We start from the raw sequence: 22,003 nt of genomic DNA, 5'->3' as shown, positions 1-22,003 counted from the left end.
TGCAAATTGTATTTCTGTAGCGCTTATTGCACCTGACGAGAAGTTGTAGCGCTTTCCGGCAGTAGCACGCTATTGCGGAACCCACGGCTAGATGCAAATAGGTAGTAGATTAGTAATTTGTGATTCCTTCTCCTTCGCAAGTTTATTACATTTGGGCTCTTGCGATCTGATGCAGTTACTTTCTAACTGAACATGGTATTACTAGAGCAGCGCGTGGACACGCCTGTGCTGACCATACATGCATATTTACTTCAATCAGAAGTGGAATTAGTGCACGCGGGCGGTGTAGAGTGCACTTTCACGCCCGGTTGCTCGCTTGGCCCTTTTCCAAACTGCATAGCGATTTATTTTTGGCGCCTGACAGCGCTTGACCCGCAGCGTCCTCACAGCGGAGCCGGAGAGCGGGCTGATTCTCAGCAGACCTCACGCCTTATTTACCCGGACATAACCCCAGATTTGAGCTCACGAAAAATGGATTTTGGGCTGCTTTCATGAAGATTCCCCCAAAGGAATGGTGAGTGGCGTGCTGCACCGAATGTCTGTTGTAACTTTAAATGTCGTACAATAAAAAAAAAATAATAGACTTTAATGTATTGATACCTTTAAGTAGTGCCAATTGCGACTTCAGTTTAATGAGCAACATATGTACGTTGAACAGGGAAAGGCTTTTCAGGAGCAACCAAGGGCATTTTCATGCACGAGCGCCTGTGTGTGTTAGATAAGCACAGCTCGCTGTAGTTCCCATGCCTCAAAGCGCGCGCCCTGTGTGCAGAGGTGCTGCTGAACGGTGTGTATGTGCCTTGGGACTTCACTGCGGTGTCTGCTGGTGACAGCCACCCTCGGCAGACAGAACCGGGTGCACTGCAGACTCCGTGCCCTTCAAACGAGAAAGACCGAATGTTTGGATCTCTATACTGCGAAACAACTAACAGAAAGGGCTTTGACAGACTCCAGCAGTCAATTCAATTCAAACGTTATTTCGCATTTGTTGAAAATGCATCAAAGTACATCCATAATACAATTCAGAGAGTGCGAGCTGCAGACCGGAAGGTAAAGTTACAGTACAGGTCTAAAATTAAAAGAAATAATTTAACATTTTTGCGACGAGCGAATAACACATTTGTAATGTCTCATGTGCTTGAGCAAGATAATATAAAACGAGAGATGACAGTACAATAGAACTAAAAACACAGTTAAGACCAAAATACAGGTTTTTTTTGGTAGAGTTTAATAAGCACGAACTTGACCCGAATCAGGTATCAGAGCGCTTTACATAGCACCAGTTACGTTACATGAGGACACACATTCATTTTTGTTATGCACGGGGAGATTAAGTGATTTGCCCAGAATCACAGGATGTTCAGCGTCATTGCCGAGACTCTAACCCAGTTCCCGTAGGTTCGAGTTCGCCGCCCTAGCCATTAGGCAGGGGCGGCTGGTGACATTTGACAGTGGTGAGGCGTAAGCTAATTTGCATATTGCACCGCAGCGAGCGAGCGTAGCGAGCGAGCCCGAACCCCCTTAAGGGGGGTTTGGGGGGGTTCTCCCCCCGAGAAAATTTTGAAAAAAAGAGAAGAAAAATGGTGCATTTCCCAGCAAATTTGAGAAAGCAGGAAGTTGAATAAAGCAATTGTGAAAGTGCAGTTATTACATTAATAGTTGTCCTAACATAGGTACCTGCTTATTCAGTATAACCACAGAGCTTCATACATTCCGTCCTATTACGCTGCGGAATTCATATAGGACTTTCATGGAAATCTCCGCTCTAAGAGTAGAAGAAGTTGCACTGCAGTTGGGAAACAGCCTTTACAAAGCATTGGGAACCACGCATTAGCGTTACCACGTTTCCATTAGAACGCATGTGACTTTATCACGCATGTCTTTCCACACAGTTTATAGTGTTTAGGTGCTACAGGATGTACTTAATATGCCATTTGATCAGTAAAATCTGTTTAATCCCCAAGTAGAACAAACACTAGAAAACTTTTAAAAACAAAGATAACAATGCATTTCTGAGTATCTCACTCACAGTATTTTTTTTATTTAACAAACAAGTAGCAGCATTCACTTTTTGTAAAGTAAATCGGCACGTCTCTCTTTCAGTGTAGCAAACTTGTCAATCACTTTATTGTTGAAGTCCGGTATTTTTTGGACTAGCTTGCTCTCTACAGAGAGCATCGCCAAAGCATTGAGTCTTTCCTCTAGCATGGTGTTCCTGAGGAATGTCTTAATGCGCTTTAAGGCTGAGAAACATCGTTCAGCTTCGGCTGTTGTCATTGGAGTGGTAATGACAATTTTTAGTAAAGTCACTGTCTCTGTAAGTGACTTTTCCATATGCAGTTTGTGTATTAAAGCCAGCAAAGTCAAGGCACTTGTGGCCTTCCGGTACACAGGCATTCCGTACAGTACAGTCAATTCAGTTCTCAGCTTCTCTTTTTTGAGCATAGGATATGCTTCCACAGCCTCATTCAGAGCACGCTCCGGGAAAGATTCATCATATTTTGCGAACTCTTTACTTTGCAATAATGTAGCACACACCAAATGTTTAGTGAATGAAAAACGTTCTTGTGCCTGCACAATTACAATGTCACATATCTCCTTTGCAACCCGAACCAGAGTGGTGATGTTTTGCCTGCGGTTTGCAAAAGCAGAATGCTCCGGCAGTTTGCTCTCTAAATTGTCAACCCTATCTCTCACTTTCCTTATGCTTTCTACAAATGTAGTGGTAGATTGTTTCACAAAGACAGTATCTACGTCTTTTCCTTGTAACTGATTGTATAACACATCGACAGCATGCATTATTTCATGAAATAAAAACAGAAAGAACTGAAACTCTCTGTCTTGCAATGTTCTAATAAAGCCACGGGCTTCATTCTGACTTGTGTAATCAAACTCTTCATTGGCTTCTATGGCGGCAAAACATTTCTCAAGGCCCTCCCTATTTTCAAAGATTAGGTTGACTGTACGAATGTTAAAGTTCCAACGAGTTGAGGATCCCCTTGGAACGCTTTTGTCCACAATCTCATGAAGGGCTTCTGTTCTTTTGGGGGAACGTGAGAAAAATGCTGCTATGCCTCCTATATCCTGAAAGAAAATTCGTGTCTCTCTGATCTTTGATACTGCCTGTTGCATAATAAGATTGAGTTGGTGGGCATAACAGTGCACATAATGAGCATTAGGGTACACATCTCGAATTCGTTTCTGTACTCCACTAAGGCTTCCACTCATTACAGACGCACCATCATAGCTTTGTGCAATAATTTTTTGTTTTTGAGGCAGGTCCGTAAAAATTAAGTTCAGTTGACACAGTATAGATTCAGTAATGGTTGCTGCACTAGAGTCTCTTAAATGTGTGAAACCATAGAACCTCTCCACAACGTTTCTGTCACTATCAAGGTACCGAAACACTAATACGGACTGTGTCTTAGTGGCCACATCAGTAGTGTCATCAGCTTGAATAGCCACAAAGTCTGTGTTTTGCAACTCTTGCACAATATGGCTTCTTACAATTTCGAGCATACACTCAAGGAGTTCATTTTGTATTGTTTTAGAGGTGCCCTTAAAGACTGTAGCACGTGCTAAATGTGTTTCCAAATCCTTGTCTATGCTTGCTATTAAATCCACTAGGCCTCTGAAGATCCCAGGTTTTGAGGAACTTTCCGATTCATCATGGCCTCGCAATGCCAGTTCAAAAGCACCACAGAAACGAATGCAATCAATTATCTTTGATAGAATTTGTCTGTTCCTATCAACGGCTTCATTGTGTTTCAGTATGGTTTTTCTGTATGCCTCATTTAGCTGCTGCTCAATTGGTGCGTCTTCCCCCAACATTCCCAGCCTCGTCAGGTTTTCCATATGCTTTCTTGTGTATGCATGCTTCTTTATTTTTTCCGACAAATGCTTCAAGTCTGTGATTCCTTGATGTGTCCAAGAAAAGTCACCACCAAACAGCAAGCAGGGGAAGCAGAACAGAGAATTTCTTATAGGACACCCTGTAAGCCAATCAGCTTTTGTGTACCAGGCATTTGAGAATGTACGTTTTGACATTTTTCCTCTGTCCTGGGAAGTTTTCGCTAGGTTTATGTCAGGCTGATGAGGTCCTAATTGCTTCAAATGTAGTTTTTCTTCAAGTGGCCGTGCCTGGAATGCCCTTGTAATCAGCTCCTGTACTGTATTCATGATCGTGTTGCCGTCCGTACCAAAATAAATTTCAAAGGAACCTGCCAATAATCAAAGTACAAAGTATAAGGTGCAGTGCAAAAATATCAAATTTCAGTATAAATACATACCTTTGAATAAAGCTTAAAATCCATGCCGGGGTAATTTGCCCCAACATTGACAAGGACGTGAAAAATATTTCCACAGACCGACCTGTGCAAAAACAACATTTCTGCTGGTTGGTCAATATTGATGCAAAGTCAGAACAGGAAGGTATGAAAATGCTGGCATATTTGGAGTTATATTTAAACAACAAGAGAGTGAGGGTATCAAGGTCAGTCCTTTTCCCCAAGAAATAAGTAACAACAACATAAGAGTGACTCTTTGTACTATAAAAGTAATTACCCACAAGCAACCACAACTATAATCCAAAAGAAGAAGGTGAACTAACAAAGTGCTAAAAGTAAAAACCTTAATTTTCAGATATCCTGGGAGAACAGAACTGGCAGTTAGAGGATGAGTTGGTGGAAGGGGACAGCAAATCAGTACAGGATAAGAAAACAGAGTTAAACAAGCATTTGCAATGCAATAGGTCTCACATAAGTTTGAGCTATTGGTATTGTAAATGACAAACTTTATATTTATGTGTTGGTTATGAAAATAGCGAAATTTATAGCTTTGTCATTTACAATGCCAATAGTTTTAACTTTCGCAAATGCGACACCTATAGCATTTGTAATGCAATATGTGTTGTATTTATGTCACTTAGATGTATTGATATTACAAATAACAATGTCTTTTTATTGTTTTAATAATTAATACATGAATGAAAGTTACTGTAATTTATAATGGCAATAGCGTAAACTTTTGTAAATCACTTTTGTGAAGATTATGTTCAGTGTATTTTATAAGAATAAAAGTGAAATATTAACATCTTTTTCTGACATTTGTAATGAAGCTTTAAACATTGAGAGAACATATTTGAACCAGTTGTTGTTGAATGGTTGCACAGTTTGATGCTGTGGTAGCGCATAGTGATGTGGTGAGGGTGAGAGAGAGAGAGAGAGAGAGAGAGAGAGAGAGAGAGAGAGAGAGAGAGAGAGAGAGAGAGAGAGAGAGAGACAAACACACACGGACGGGCCAAATTTACAACGTGGTCTAGGAGAAATATATTACAAAAATGGTGCCCCTGCTAAAATATTAAGCGTGGCGCCCGTGTTGTTGTTAATGCTCACAGATTAGAGCGGCGCCTGGGAGCAGTACAGCAATGAGGAGAAGAGAGTGAGCCAATTAACACGTTAATCAATTCAGCAGAGTAGGAAAATGTTGTTTGTAAATCCCACTCTCAGTAGACCAAAAGTATTACTAGTAAACTAGCCAATGCTTGTCCTCACACAACCTTTCGGGAAAAAGCCATTTTATAAGTAGCAAAAGTACATTTAAACATTGTAAGTACATTTAAAAATAATGTCGATGTTGCCTTGTTTTTTTAAGCAGCATGGCCGTGCTTTAAATGCAGCCCCCAAACATTTTCAGCCACTTTACAATAAATGTATGCGAAGGGAACTTTCTTTTTTAAACATTTTATTTGAGGGGCTAACTTCCTTCATTGACATTGTGGATTATATCAAGCCAAACTCATTGTTAGTTACCTGGAAAGACACTAAGCAAACCACACCTTTCAAAAGAAGTTTACATTTGATCCACACGCACATGTTGGCACTGACAACACCAGCTCTTATTACGATTTTTAACTCCGACCTCAGAGGTAGTTTGCAAATCACAGTCTCCACATTTCATGAGCAAACCTGTGCTGCTTATCTGGTGATTGCTACTGCAGCCACTCTAAGCTAAGAAAGATTAAGACCTAATTGCTTTTCTATGACTTATTAAAACAGTCCCATGCACGGTCTAGTGGTGTTACACCAGAACAATGCAGGTACGCTGAGTAGAAGTCAAACGCAGGCTCTAAAGATGTATTACATGTATATCACTGTGAATACTTTGTCCATCTAAATCTTCAATACCTTTCATGTAGTATGTTTACAAGCACAAAGTGATGTCTTCATATGTCCGTTTCAAAGTGCTGTGTGGATACTTTATACCAATTCAATTACAACACAAGTAAACTAAATTAAAAATAACTGGCTAGATGATTTACATCTATTAAATAACAGAAATAAAGACCATGTTCAAAAGGGTGGCAACCAGAAACACAATCCTGTCCTAGCTGACGACTTCTGGCCTGTTACGAAAAACATGCATTTTAAATGAAAAGTAGGTAGTTTAAAGATGGGAGTATTGATTTATAATACACAATTATAAGGTACTGCATTACGTTGCACAGCGCCTTGTGCTACTCAAATTGGTGCTGATGAACTGAGGGTATAAAATGTTCAGGATGCAAAATCTGTGCACATGCGCAGTGTGCAGAATTTTGAGCCTGGATTAGGTGTTCAGGAAAGGTGACAGAGTGAGAACAGTCGGAGACTCCACAGCAGTAGGAGCTCTAAAAACCCAAACGGCACAGGTTGGGGTTAAGGGAGTTCAAGTTCCATGCTCACTGGATTCTCTGTAGAGACTTAAGGACAAATGACGTCAAGTTTTCTCCCAAATCAAACCTGATAGTATTTATTCCTGGGGAAAAACATACCCTGAAAGACACATATTACAAGAGGGGGAATCTTATTAAGGAGTACAGAGCAATGCCATACGCAGATGCAGAAGCATGGAATTTGGATCTGTGGACATTAATACTGGCAGACTCAATTTGACATTACACATACAAAAATCAACAGTACGATCGATGTTCCCAGTACTAATTTAGAAGTTATAGATGGTTAAAGGGGTGGGGATCGTGGGGAATAAACATTGCATGTAACACTGACAAACACAAATGTTGCAGAAGGGCAGCAAAACCAGTGTAAATGAGGGCAGCAAAACGAGTCTAATTGACGGCAGAAGGGTAGCAAAACGAGTTGCAGAAGGGCAGCAAAACGAGTGTAAATGAGGGCTGAAGGGCCAGCAAAACGAGTCTAAATAAGGGCAGCAAAACGAGTCATTATCAGTTAGATGGCCGACAAAGCTACACTCATTTGTAGCAGCGCGCCAAAAACTGCCATTCCAAGCGCGTGCATAACGACGTTACTTCCTATAGTTGTTTCTTTAATGAGTTAATCAGGTATTTACGTTTTCTATCACCACATTTCATAAGCAAACTTGTGCTGCCTAACTGGCGATTGCTACTGCGGCATAATTTAATAAATAAAAATCACTCGGCATCTATATTTCTCAAGGTCGGATTTCAATTTCCGTGTACACTACACTACTAGATGGCCGACAAAGCTACACTCATTTGTAGCAGCGCGCCAAAAACCGCCATTCCAAGCGCTGCATTACGTTACTTCCTATAGTTGTTTCTTTAATGCGTTAAACAGGTATTTACTTTTCTATCACCACATTTCATGAGCAAACCTGTGCTGCCTAACTGGCGATTGCTACTGCGGCATAATTTAATAAATAAAAATCACTCGGCATCTATATTTCTCAAGGTCGGATTTCACTTTCCGTGTACACTACACTACTACAGTGAACCCGTTTAGTAAACAATGTTCCTTCATAGCACTCTGATCATACCTGACTCCTGAGCTGGTGTGAACGCCGGGTCTCCCTGGCCGAGCGGTTCCTTCGGGACTTGACTGTCGCTGTGTCGCAGTGTCGCCCTCTCAAGTATTCCTTCCTGGGTCCGGTCAGGTCAGATCTGAGGTCAAGTCTTCCGAACCCCATAAACAAACAGAGGCCGCAGGACGAGGGAGAGAGCTCTGGCCCCCCAGACAGGGGGTTATGTACCCGGGCTAGGTACTGACCAGCCAATCCTGGCACTGTATGGTGCCCCCCCCAGCCAGGATTGGCTGGGGGGGCACCATAACTGCTCGCCCAGTCGCCCTGTACAACCCCGGGGGCTGCCGCCCGCCCCCATGTCCTCTCTCTAAAGGGAAATTCAGGGGGGAAACGATCTGCGCATGCGCGGGCATGTTTGTGCCCGAAAGTCAACATGCGCAGCTTTAGCAGGCCCATCAGGCCCCCCCCCCCCTGCGCACTCCGGGAAAGTCGGGTGTCTCCCGGATTCCCGGCCGGCAGGTAGCGCGATTTTTTTTTTCATTTGTATTTGGTTTAGTGGCAACGCGGTGGGTCCATGGGGCTTAGTGGGGCTACGCCCCTACGCCCCAATGGACGCACCGCGCCTGCCATTAGGCCAACTCCTCTTTTAATATTATTTATAAAGTACTGTGTGAGGCAGTGCTAATCTAGCCAGAGTCAAAGGCTTGTCATAATAATCGTTTGTGATCAGGATTGACCCTGAAATATAGGTTCATTAAGATATGGGTGACGTTCCATTAAAAGCCCCTACAGGTGTTTACCGCGGCCAGTAAAAAGGAAGCCATGGTAAAGCAAACTTACGGGGTTTCTAAATTTTGTGCCACAACTAGAGCGAGTGTTGGGGAGCAGGAGGCAACATTTCTTCTTCAGCAAAGGAATAATACATTATTTTCTCTCCTTTGCATAAAAAGAAAAAAAAAACGGTATGTGCAAAGTCGTTTGAGTTGACTTATTATTACATGGACATGAAGAAAGCTGAGTGAGTGAGATAAAGTTCTTTGGGTACCCCAACATAATCGATTTGTAGTTTGATCAAAATCTAATTAAGTTGAACCGGTGCTGGGTGTTCTCAACGAAAGACTCCAGCAGTCACTTCATTAAAACAAACATACTTTCAGATATATTTTAAAAAAATGGTAAAATAGATAATTGCTCTACTAGAAAGGTAATAGCTAACAAAAAAAGAAATCGTATTAACCATTTTCTGTTAGTATTTAAATAGTGATGTCCATTAATCACGTGGGAGCAATGTGGTATAAATAGTGCATAGAACATGGCGTCCGTCATGTTGAAAAAGGCCTGTTACGTGGCCAATACGCATTCAGTATAGCAACCCTTCATTTAAATGAAGACGCGCAATGGGATGTCCGGGCCGGGTTAGTCCTGTTTTCTATTGTGGAACAGTTTATGGAGATATATACGATCTATCTATACACATAGATAGAAAGTAGATCTATAGTTATAGTTAGGACCTATTTCCAAAGGAAATCCGCAACATTCTATTCCCAATAACTTTGGTGCCGGTTGATGAATATTCGCAAAATTTTCAAAACTTGTGGGGTGCTCCCGTCCGCTCCTATCCTGAAAGTTTCGGGGTGATTTGTCAAGCGGGGGCTGAGAAAAAAGGGGGGTCCCAAACGTGTTTTCCCCATGCAATGTTCCATAGGACAAATGTCAAGAAAGAAGTCCCCTTTGGGCAGTGTTACACAACATGCATACTTACATAGACCGCACTACATTCACAACAAAAAGATGAACAAAGAGGAAATGTAAAAATAAATTCATAAAAAAGTGTACAATTTATTCAGATTAAAAAACATAATCCAGCCCTATCATCAATACATTACTAATCAATAAGGAGATGTAAATACATTTGGACATACACAACTAAAACAAAGAAATGGGAAACACAATAAGGAAAAATAATTCCTATTATGATGAGGGAAATACAATAGTCAACCGGAAATCGACTCTGATTTATATTTCAGTTGTAGTCAGAGTTGTTGTCTCCACAAACTTAGCATCATTTCCATCACATATGCATCAACGCGTTTCGGCGTGCAAGTAAATAAATAGCCAACACCTTCTTCAGGAAAAATTGTTTTGTTCCCACACTAACATGTAATATCTGTAATATAAAAACAATAAATCATAATAATATATTACATAGCCCCAATAGTTAAATATACAGACAACATACATTTTTACATAACCTCAATGTTCAAACTGTGAATCGTTTATATTAAGACTACAAAACACAACAGACATACTAGCATTTCATATATTTGATAATCAGTGCAAAATGGATAATACACAGAAAAAATGGGGTTAAAAAACCTTCATTTTCTGCCATACAGTCAACTAAAGTATAGGGTTTCTGTTTATATGATCTTAGGGTAAGAAACCTTCATTAATTATCAACAGATTGCAGTTACACTAGGATATGCCAAGCATTGGGCAAACCGTGCCTCCATATGCTGACAACGAATATGAAACAATGGGCTTAGTGAATGACCATTATCTAAGAATACACACTCCTATAGCTGAATCCTAGTCGCTCAGGAGGTTATTGCCCCGTACATTTCAGTCTCCGTGTTTTAACCCAAAGGGATGCACATATAATTACCTTAAATTGTCGAGTTTAAAAGGACCTCCAATGTTGAAAACTTTATTCAGGCGAACACTTAGTAGGTTTCTGCATATAAGAAAAAAAGAATGCACAAAGGCGCTATTCTAGCATGAACCGGTGTATATATGAAGTCAAATTTTGTTCTATGAAAGTGGCGTAGTACGTAACGCACCTACGTTATATTCTCTAGCCCCATAACTATATATCCAGTACGTGATCATTCAATAAATGTAAATGTAAATTCGGCAGCTAACAGCACCAGCAGCAGCCTAAGACAGAAAGAAGGAAATCATCACATACTGACTTCTAGGCATGACTGAGACAGCCGTCATGACCAGGAAAATCTATTAGACCCATATTCAAGACTGTATATCACTGAGCGTCGTCTTACTCAGTGCGATAGATTCTCCCCTCACTCAAAGAAAACAGATGTACCTTCTCCAGAAATTATAAAGAAAAAGACCTAACCTCAAATTTCAGGCAAAATGCAATATATTTACCTGACAAGATGGTAAGTAACGTTACACACGCACGGCTCGTTCTGGCGACACGGGTTACTTAGTAATCCCGGCGTTTTAAAAAACAACAGTACCGCCAGCAGTCTAAATCCAAACAACATGGAACAGAACATTAGGACGGTCCGTACACACACCTCAGTGACCATCAAAAAGGGCACATACGTCTCACCTAACGATCGTACCTGAGTAGCCTTGAAGACGAATATCTGGGGCGTGCGCCTCCGTTGATATGTGAATAGTTGATGAGCTGCATTACGCCAAAGCTTATATGCAGGAAATACGTGGCCGATTCCATAGGACGCCATACTACCATTTCCGGTATGGGCGGACATATCCGGTATGGCGAAGAGCAAAGAAAGACTAGATCTTCACTCGACGTGAAAGATAGTAAAGAAAGACTTCTAAATAACAGAGCAACTGTTTAAAACATAATTACTCACAAGACCGTGATTATTCCGCATTTAAAAAGTATTTTGGGGATGATGCTTATTCATTGGGATATTTAAAAAAATTATTATAATGTTGATGGGCCTCTAAGGCACCCCTGAGCCCCGGGGACTGCCGCCCCCTGGCGCTCGTCTTAATTGATATTGCGGGGGGGGGCACCGACCTCCGCAGCCCTGGGGACCGCCACCCCCGGGGATTTATTGTTTAAAAAAAGAGCCTGTGTCACCACCCATATGCTGGCATTATTCAACGGGGCACTGGAGGAAGGGATACTTCCGCCGTACCTACGTATGGCCACTATAGTGCCCATATATAAGCAGGGTAAGCCGCCAGAAGAATGTGCATCGTACCGCCCCATATCTCTGTTGAACGTAGAGACGAAACTGTTAGCGACTATCCTGGCCCTTCGACTACGGCAGGTAATTACAGACCTGATTCACTTGGATCAGACTGGTTTCTTGCCAGATAGGGCGACTATGCATTACCTGAGGAGGACTCACAACTGGTTGATGGAGGTACGCGCGCGCGAGGAGCCCCATTTCTTTCTCTCATTAGACGCTGAGAAAGCATTTGACGTGGTACATTGGCCCTTTTTAGACAGCGTACTGATAAAGTTTGGGTTTGGTCCAAAGTATCGGAGGTGGATCACGCTTCTTTATACGGACCCGTGGGCGAGGGTCAAGATCAATGGGGTGCTTTCCGAGGATTTTCCCATAAGGAGGGGGACCCGTCAGGGCTGTCCCTTGACCTCGCTATTGTTCCGCCTTACCATTGAAATAGTGGCATGCGAGGTCCGACAAGATATGCGGATAACTGGGTTTGGATTCCGACAAGAGGAATGGTATGAGGAGAAAATATCACTTTACGCGGATGACATCCAACTATATGTTACCTCCCCGGAGGTTTCTATACTGCGCTTGTTCTCCTTACTGAACCGTTATGGATCACGCTCTGGATATACCATCAACTGGCACAAATCGGTCCTGTACAACCCTGGGGAGGGAAGCTTGGGGCCGGCATTACCAGAGGCGTTGCGGGTGACAACTGAAGGTTTCTTATATTTAGGAATCTACATAACAACTAATAGTTCGGTCTCATACAGTAAGAACATACAAAGCGTACTTCTGAATTTTAAAGAGGATGCGAACAGATGGAAGGCACTTCCACTTACATTGTTGGGGCGAGCGGCGATGTATAAAATTATCACTCTGCCGAGGCTCTTATATGCGCTGCAAAATGAATACTTCCCCCTATTGCGCCAGGTTTTTGCTGAGATAAATAGGGAACTCAGGGATTTACTTTGGCTAGGGAAACAGCCGAGGATAGCGCTGGAGACGTTGCAGAGAAACCAATACAACGGAGGGATTTCCCTCCCTAACATAGAGGCATACTACTGGGCGGAACATCTTGCCCCGATAAATGACTGTATACACGCCCCAGCAGATCACCCCACGTATAGATTGGAAAGGGGAAAGCTGGGCAGTCGAACGTGCTTGCATTACATATATGGAGGGAAAGGGAAGTCAGCGCTCCTATCAGCGACTAAGGTGACGGTAGAAATTTGGGATAGGGCGACACGACGGATTGGCTAGCAACACAAGCCATCAGCACAAACTCCAATTTGGCAGTGCACATGGTTGAAAGACTTACACAAGCTGAAAGGCTTCAAACGGTGGGACGACATAGGAATGTCCGTGCTGGGTGACCTGCAAAGGCGGGGAGCCCTGAAGTCCTTCCAGGAATTGAGGGTAGAATACGGGTTACACCGCTCTCAATTTTTTAAATATGCGCAACTGCGGCATGCGTGGCGAGCGGAAGAGATGCTTATGGAGCCCTTGCCGGAATATGCCCCTTTAGAGGGCCGCCTACTACAGGAGCAGGTGCAGGCCAAGTTAATTTCCCTGACCTATAAAACCCTTCTCAACAACATGCCGGACGGCCTAGTGAAATTGAAAACTATGTGGGAATCAAACGTAGGGGAGATGGACACGCTCGACTGGGAGACGGCATTGATGCATCCTAGGGAGGTGGCCATAAAATCCCGTTTACGATTAATTCAATTCAAAATTTTGCACAGAGCCTATTATGACAGACACCGTTTACACTGGATGGGGCGGGCTGTTGACCCTAGTTGCCTACGATGTGGACATGTGGAGGGCGACTTCTATCACACCATCTGGGAATGTGGGGTCCTCCAAAGTTATTGGGCTAGATTATTGAGAGAGCTTGGAGAAATACTAGAAGTGGCCATACCGATGGAACCTAAACTCATCTTACTGGGGCTAACGACTGGTGTGGACCTGACCTGCCCTGACCTAATTTTCCTGGCATTAGCATTGGTGGTGGCAAAGAGGGATGTGGCAAGGGAGTGGGCAGCCCCGAATCCACCGAAAGTTGCGGATTGGAGGAAAGGTATGGATATATATATGGCGGCTGAAACGGTTACTTATAAAGCGAGAGGCTGCCCGAAGAAGTTCCGCAGAGTATGAGGGAAATGGAGACGCTTCTATGGCCTGGATGGGGGACTTTGAGAGGGTAGGGTGGGTCTCAAGAGGTGCTCTACTGTGCACAGAAGGGACCTGGGGGCACCAATATCTAGAGATGAAAGATGGGATATTCAATATAAATGTATTATTTTGTTTAGTGATGTGCGGGAGTAGGTGGGAGGCGGGTGGAGGGAGGGTAGGAAGTGATGACTATTCGGATGTGACATGCTTGTTATGTTTTTGGGTTTTTTTTGTTTGAAAATGCAAATAAAAATAATAATAAAAAAAAGACCCTGTGTGGGGGGCTCAAGCTCCCCCAAACGCCCCGGGGACCGCCACCTCCCCGGGGCTCTAAATATTTAGATTAGGGGGCTTTGAAAATGTGAGGAGGGGGGGCCGCAAGGCCCCCCTCCTGGAGCCATTGATGGCCCTGGGTACCGCCACCCCCCAGGACTGGCACCTCCAGTGTCCCGGGGTGCCCACCCCCCGGGACACTGTAGTTTGCTATAGCAGGGCATGAGCCTCGCAGCTCCCGCCCTGTCATAGCAAACTTGGTTTGAATTTTGAAAGAGAGAGCAGGGAAACCTGCTCTCTCTTTCAAAATTCAAACCAAATTGCTTTTCCTCAAGGGGAGCTGCATCTTAGCAGCACCCCATGTGGAAAATCAATGCCGGCTCCCAAAGGATGCGGGGAGCCGGCGGGACCGTGGGGGGATTGGGGACCCCCCATGGTCCCCAACGGAGAGGGCCAGCCCCAGGGGATTGGGTTTCCCGGGGCTACAAGTAGCCCGGGAGGGGGACCGCGCGGCCCCCTCTCCCCAAACTTTAAACTTAGAAGAAAAAAAAAAGAACAAAGGCCAGCCCAGGGAGATGGGGTCCCCGTGGCCATAAATGGCCTAAGGAGGGGGGCAAGGCAGCCCCCCTCCAAAACAATAAATAAAAAACATTATGGCCATGCCCCGGGGGATGGGGTCCCCGGGGCAGATCTTGGCCTCGGAGGGGGGCCACGCGGCCCCCTTCCCAAAAGTGCGAAAAAAAATTGGGGGGGCAGACCCTGGGGAATGGGGTCCCCAGGGCCAAGAATATATTATTGAAAGAAGGGGGGCCACACAGCCCCCCTTCTTAAAAAAAAAAAGGGGCCAGCATCGCGCCGGAGGCCACGCCCCCTCCTTTGAGCACTCTGCAAACGCACCCCCTGGCGCGCTTGCAGATGGGCAAAGAATTCCGCTTGAATACTGGGGGTCCCTGGGCACCAACTAGCCCACCATGAACCTCCAGTATGCGCCAGGGTGCTGCGTTGCAGAGAGGTGTCCTGAGGCCATGCCCCCTTTTACACCTCTCTGCAACGCAGATCTGTGGTGCTTACTGGAGGTAGCTGGTGGGCTAGTTGCACCCCAGGGACCCTCAGGATTCAAGGGGAGTTAATCACTCAACTTAAAAAGCACCACGGGGCGCGTTTGCACAGTGGTGAAGGGAGGGGGAGGTGCCTGGGGTGACATGTATGCAAACACACCCTGTGGCGCGGTTTAAATTGGGGAATTAATTCATCTTCAATCCTGAGGGTCCCTGGAGGACAACTAGACCCCCAGGTACCTCCAGTAAGTACCACGCAGCTGCGTTGCAGAGTGTTGTAAAAAGGGACGTGGCTCCTCTCTGCAATGCAGCTCTCTGGCGCATACTGGAGGTACCTGGTGGGCTAGTTGGCCCCCAGGGACCATCAGGATTGAGGAGGAATTAATTCTCTAACTTAAAACGCGTCACAGGGCGTGTTTGCAGACATGTCACCTCAGGCCACGCCCCCTTCCTTCACCACTGTGCAAACACTGGGTTGCAGAGAAGTGGTGCAGGCCGTGCCCCTTTTTACACCTCTCTGCAATGGTGCTTACTGGACGCACCACAGGGCGTGTTTGCACAGTGGTGAAGGGAGGGGGAGGTGCCTGGAGTGACATGTGTGCAAACACCCCCTGTGGCGTGGTTTAAGTTGGGGAATTAATTCATCTTCAATCCTGAGGGTCCCTGGGGGACAACTAGACCACCAGGTACCTCCAGTAAGTACCACGCAGCTGCGTTGCAGAGTGTTGTAAAAAGGGGCGTGGCTCCTCTCTGCAATGCAGCTCTCTGGCGCATACTGGAGGTACCTGGTGGGCTAGTTGGCCCCCAGGGACCATCAGGATTGAGGAGGAATTAATTCTCTAACTTAAAACACGGTACAGGGCGTGTTTGCAGACATGTCACCTCAGGCCACGCCCCCTCCCTTCACCACTGTGCAAACACTGGGTTGCAGAGAGGTGGTGCAGGCCGTGCCCCTTTTTACACCTCTCTGCAATGGTGCTTACTGGACGTACCTAGTGGGCTAATTTGCCCTTAGGGACCCTCAGGATTCAAGGGGAGTTAATGGCCCAACTTAAAACGACCACAGGGTGTGTTTACACAGTGGGGAAGGGAGGAGACGGGGCCTGAGGTAACGTGTGCAAACACGCCCTATGGCGCATTTTAAGTTGAGGAAATAATTCCCCTTCAATCCTGAGGGCCCATGGGGCCAACTAGTCCACCAGGTGCTTCCAGTAAGCGCCACTGCACTGCTTTGCAGAGAGGTGGTCCAGTCCGTGTCAATTTTCTCTGCAACGCAGCTCTGTGGGTAAAGAGCTTCCCGAAGGAGCTCCCGGTTTTGGGATACCAATTTGGTCTATATCCCTGTTTAAATCCCACTCCCAGACCTCCCCCCACCAGCTCCCCGGGAACTTAAAACCCTGGCTGCTGCTACAAAACAGGAAAACATGATTCCTCTTACCTACGGAACGGCCTATGTGGGCGTCCTGAGTCCAGTCCCGACACAGATCGGACCCCATCGCTGCTCATCTCTTCTGCGGTCCCCGGAGCGGTCTACTGGTCGGAGCTTGGCCTTCCCGGAACGAGCCCCCAGCGTAACGTCAGGAGTGAGCACTCGGCATATGTGGCAGTGTTTTTCTCGCATTTTTGGCGAGCCAAGCAACGATTACCGCCTGACTCTAAAATGTCGGCTGGACGCGGCAGCTCGGGCAGAGAATCTCACCCTAACATCGGATACCCCAACACTTGCGGTGCAGATCGGCATGGAGATGTGAGCTAAAGGGAGACTCTGCCCGGCGATCCACAATCCACGCAATCGGGGCCTGAGGGTATTGCCGAATTCTTGTAATCTTTTGAACCCGACTGGCCAGGCACATAATGGCGGCCGCGCCGGACAGGCAGACCAATCGATGCTGAAGCGGACGAGCTAGAAGTCGATCGCCTCGGGAGCACTAGACGGCCAACTCTGCCCACTCTGCTGCCATCGTTGATCATGGAGCCTTTATGTTTTTGTTTTCACCACCCCCCACTCAATAGCCACCACTTAGCCCCACTACTGCTGACCTTATGAATATGCCCCCAGCCCCTTGACTCTACTCTCTGTTGGGCAGTTAAGGGGACATTCTACATCCTACTCCTATATCGGCCATCTTGGAGTGGCTGCTACTTGGACCTGAACACCTACCTGCAGCTGCTGGCATTTTACACCGCCTCCTGACTCGAGCTCCCCTGTGCCTGCCCTTGCACCGGAGGTGAGCCTCAAGGCCCCCGCTGTCTCTGTTTGTTCCCCAACTTCTGCGGGAGCCGGTATTGCTTTTGGGCAGAGGGAGCTGCAAACATGCAGCTCCCTCTGCCCAAAAGCAATTCTGCTCTGCTTCATGGATCAAGAGCAATTTTCCTGCTCTCGCGTCCATGAAACGGGGCTACTTGGGGGGCCTTGAGCACCACCCTCACATCTTTTGAATTTAGCCCCAGGGATGTGGCGGTCCCCCGCATCTCATTATTTTTCATTGCCTCCAGGACCTGGCCCACCCCGGGGGATTAAAGAAAACGAAGCATGGGAGCCCACGCTTCATTTTATTTAAAATTTTTGGCCGGAGTTGCGGACTCAGCACAAACCCTGCTGAAAATTATTAAAAATGCTTTTTTTGGCCAGAGGGGGTCCTTGTCGGTCAACCGAGTCACAAGATGGCTCCCAACACTTCCTGGTTTGAAGTGTTGGCAGCCAATCAGATTGCAGGCACGAGTTTAGCAGTTTGGGCTGTAGTTGTGTCCAAAATTTCCTATGGAAATGAAAATGTTGAAAACCCGTTTTGGGACCCTACATTTTTCTCAGCCCCCGCTTGGACAAATCACCCTGAAACTTTTAACAAAGCAGCTGACCTGACCGCCCTACTACTTTTTAAAATTTCGCGTAGATTCGTCAAACGACCCCAAAGATATTGGCAAATTAAAACATGTTTTATTTTATGGAAACTATGTCCTAACGATAACTATCTACTAGCGGCTGCCAGTAGGTAGTCTATATATATATATTTTCTTGCGCAAAATATTTGTTCTTGCTTGAAAACCACTGAAATTCAGTTTACATGAACTAGGCAGTCTAGCAAGAGTTAACCATGTTGAATGGAGGTTGTGTGTATATATTTATATGTATTCTAAAAATGTGGCCTATATTTACACATATATATATATATATTCAAAGAAAAAAACAAAGGATAGAACTTAGTTATAGTTAGGAAAGCTTTATTTATTCTTTCTCTTCAAACCAAAATTAAACTACATAAACATTATAAATTCTAAAGTTATTTTAATACCTTAAATGTATAATTTACTCACCACTCTTTGATTACCATAACTATTTATTCTTCCTATACAAACCAAACCAACTTTAAGCTCCTTATTTTCAAATGTTGTCACGTAAAAGAGACAATTAACAGAAGTGACATAGTCACCACCAGTAACAACAGAACACTTATTGTGCATTGAGGTTAGAGTGCTGAACACCAGGTAGTGTTGTACCTGCGCTCATTCCAAAATACAATGTTTCCTCAATTAGGAGCGGGGGGAGGATGCGCATCAGCATCTCCACCTTGGGTCCCCGCAATGGAAGTTGAGCCTATGTCCCATCCTCTAGTGCTGCTGCAGTTGGCGACACACCCTCCACGTCAATTACATCTTGTAGCAATATTTCTGTAGTATTCAGATCTGTGTGGTAGTGTTGTCCTTGTTATTATTCATTATGCCTATGCCTTTTTAATATTCAGTATAGCTGTAAGTTCAATATGATTTCCATTAGTTCTTGAATAAAATGTTAGGAGGCACTTGATTGAGGAACGGCAGTTTACTGTGAGCCGTGGCAAGCACAAGACTCAATCTAGGTAGTCTCTTCATTGATGAATAAAACTTCATTCCTCTAAGATTTGTCCTGCATCATTACCACAAAATACTTGGCAACGAGCTGTTGGAAACTGCCTGCATCACCCACATCTCAGCCATCACAACTGTGCTTACTATTTTATTCGACACTTGTCTATAGTATTTTACTGGAGGTCCCCGATCTTTAGTATTGCCATCGGGCTTGGTACTCAATTTAATGTATATGCCAACTTTTATGCTGTTCAAATTTAGCAGTGGAGCTCCCTGATAAATTGAATGGAAGGTAAAGGGCAGAAGTAATCTTCTATGTCCATTAATCATGTGGGGGCAATGTGGCATTAATAGTGCATTGAATGGTCTTTCCTGTCTTGATGTACAGCGGGAAATGTATCCTGTGAGACCGGCTGTATGCTGATTAAAGATATTACACATCACAGGTCTGCCACTTCAAGACAAATTTTGACAGATGCTCAAAAGCGGCCAGTGCGCATGCGCAATACTCTCTGAAGAGAAAGGCTTGTTGGCAGTGTACATAAATCTGGATTAGGGACTAGAGTATGTTTGATGTTACACTTAAAGTGCTGCCATGTTGCATGAGTGATAACCAAAAGTCGACAGTTTAGTGGCTTATCTGGACATCAAAGTGCGTACATGTGACGTTACATGTAACGTGCCACCTTCTTGCAGGAGTGATTACCAGAAGTTGACGGTCTTGTGGCTTATTTGGAAATCTACGTGCTACTATCTTGCAAGCACTCTGAAAGTGTTAGTAGCAGTGTTGTTTGCACCATTGAACACAGCGTTGATACACACACTTGAAAAGCGCACATTAAATGCGCTACGTGGCAATGCGCACTCCTGTTTTTTAAAATATACAAAACGATATTTTGGGAACAACGATGTCTACGTAAAGCACACTTGGAGATTAATGCACTGACTTTTACCACTCATGGTGGATATCTCTGTAATCTAGGTGATGTGCACACCTACAATTTAATGCAAGTCGGAGGAGTAGAGAAATCTTGCACATCACTGTGATGCGCATACCTGTTTGGCATTTTTAAAACATTTGGCAAACATTTCAGGACAATATTGCAGTGAGGTAGATGTTTTATTAGAATTTCTTTTTGAATATCCAGTTTATTTTATCAGTTTTAAATGTACAATGCAGTCTGTTATACCACCAGCACCATTTTTAGAGGTGCCTGGAAATCCACCTATTCAATGGAAAAGATGATATGATTAATTTGTCACATACTTAGCAGCAATTGAGGCATCACGTTCTAGACCAGAGAGGAAAAAATGGTTACCACTTCACACATTGGGATTCGAAGGAAGATCTATTTATAAACATTTACCTTCACTATTGGTCAATGAAGGAGATGAAGAACCTGATGAATATAAGGAAGCAGTAATAAAACCTGGAGCTCAGGTTTGAAATTGGTCTGGTAGTTATCAGACACAAGTTTTTCAAGAGGTAACAAAGGTCTGGTGAAGATGTCGATGCATACATTTCAGCACCCTGAAAGTTAGCCGCTGATTGTCAATTTGAGCATTTAATGATCAACTAGTCAGGGACCAATACAGTTGTAAATGCACTGACTATCCATGGCTTGAGGAAACCATACCTATGCCGAAAAGTATAGAAATGTCCAAAGTGTCAGTAAAGGAACTTGAAGATGAATCTACAAAAGCTGTAGAGGCAATTAACGTCAAAGAGGATAAATCAGGCAAAGTACCACAAGGAGACATTAGGGCATTCTTCAAACAACCTAATACATACTTTAGGTGTGGTAATACTACGCATGCTAAGGTAAACAAAGGTTGTCCTGCAAAAAAATTTACATGGTGGCTGTGTGGCAAAGTAGGTCATTTTACCACGGTGGGCCAAAGTAGCAAACGCAGTGTTGGCAACTTTCAGAGCATTCGTACAAATGTGAATAATACTAGTGTGGTCGAAGTCGAATATGATGAAGTGGAAAAGATACAAGATGATCTTAGAAATATGGTTATGGTTGTTACAGATTATTCTGTAATAAAGGGCGACGCTTCAACATGTGATGAGCCTTATGTGAAAATAGGTATTAGAGACAAAAAAAGTCAATTTACTGGTAGATTCTGGTGCCATAATAACTATGATTACTCAGGAGTTGTTTGGAGAGGCTTGGGACAACAGGCCATTGCAGCCACCTGACAGGTCACCAGTGTTTTATGAAGGAAGCAATATTGATCTTGCTGGATATTTTGAAAATATGTAAGATTTCAGCGGGAGGAAAATTCTGGGAAAAGTTTATGTGGCAATCAAAGGTTTTCGATTTTAGGGCAGTTTCATCAGTGTCTGTTCCCAATGGGTTGAGACCAGGCCCCAAAGACCAAGTTTCAGTTGTTGAGTCATGTGATCTCACAGAAGATCTTATAAAACACTTTCTGTAGGGAAATAGGATCTGCTTTCATTGTCACCCCCACATGTTGCTGATGTTTTTTCTGACTAGTCTGACTGAGATCCTGCTAATCAGGTCCCCAGTCTCTGTACTTATTCCCTAAATAGGACATGGTGAGTACTCAGGTACCCTCCAGATTGGCTACTGGTGTACCCTGATAAGTCCCTAGAATATGGTACTAAGGTACCCATGGCATAGGTACATTAGAGGTTTCCCAAGGGCTGAAGCCTATAATATGCCACCCATGAGAGACCATTCAAATTGTGACTCCAGGCCTGCCATTGCAGCCTGTGTACGCTGGTGCTAGCACCCTTTGTGACAGAAATAGGTTTACCTATAGCTAATGTCACTACACTTAAAACCTATAAGTCACCCCTAAAACAGGCCTTTCAATCCTGAAGGCAGGGTGCTGGGTTTTAAGTGTGAGAGTGCCCCCACATGAACGAGGCACCCTTAA

At 44.4% G+C, this 22,003-nt stretch overlaps 1 protein-coding gene across 1 annotated transcript in view; it reads left to right on the top strand.

Moving 5' to 3' along the window:
• Positions 1-272: 272 nt before the first annotated feature.
• PHKG1 (phosphorylase kinase catalytic subunit gamma 1) overlaps positions 273-22,003 on the top strand; it is a 222,700-nt gene continuing 200,969 nt past the window's right edge. Inside the window, exon 1 of the mRNA XM_078683552.1 lies at positions 273-514. The gene's annotated coding sequence lies outside the window, so the exon portion shown is untranslated. The remainder of the gene's footprint in view (positions 515-22,003) is intronic.

The sequence above is a fragment of the Lissotriton helveticus genome, chromosome 3_1, assembly GCF_964261635.1.
Source record: "Lissotriton helveticus chromosome 3_1, aLisHel1.1, whole genome shotgun sequence".
In the NCBI taxonomy this organism is placed as follows: domain Eukaryota; kingdom Metazoa; phylum Chordata; class Amphibia; order Caudata; family Salamandridae; genus Lissotriton; species Lissotriton helveticus.
This window is presented reverse-complemented; position numbering and strand designations above follow the sequence as displayed.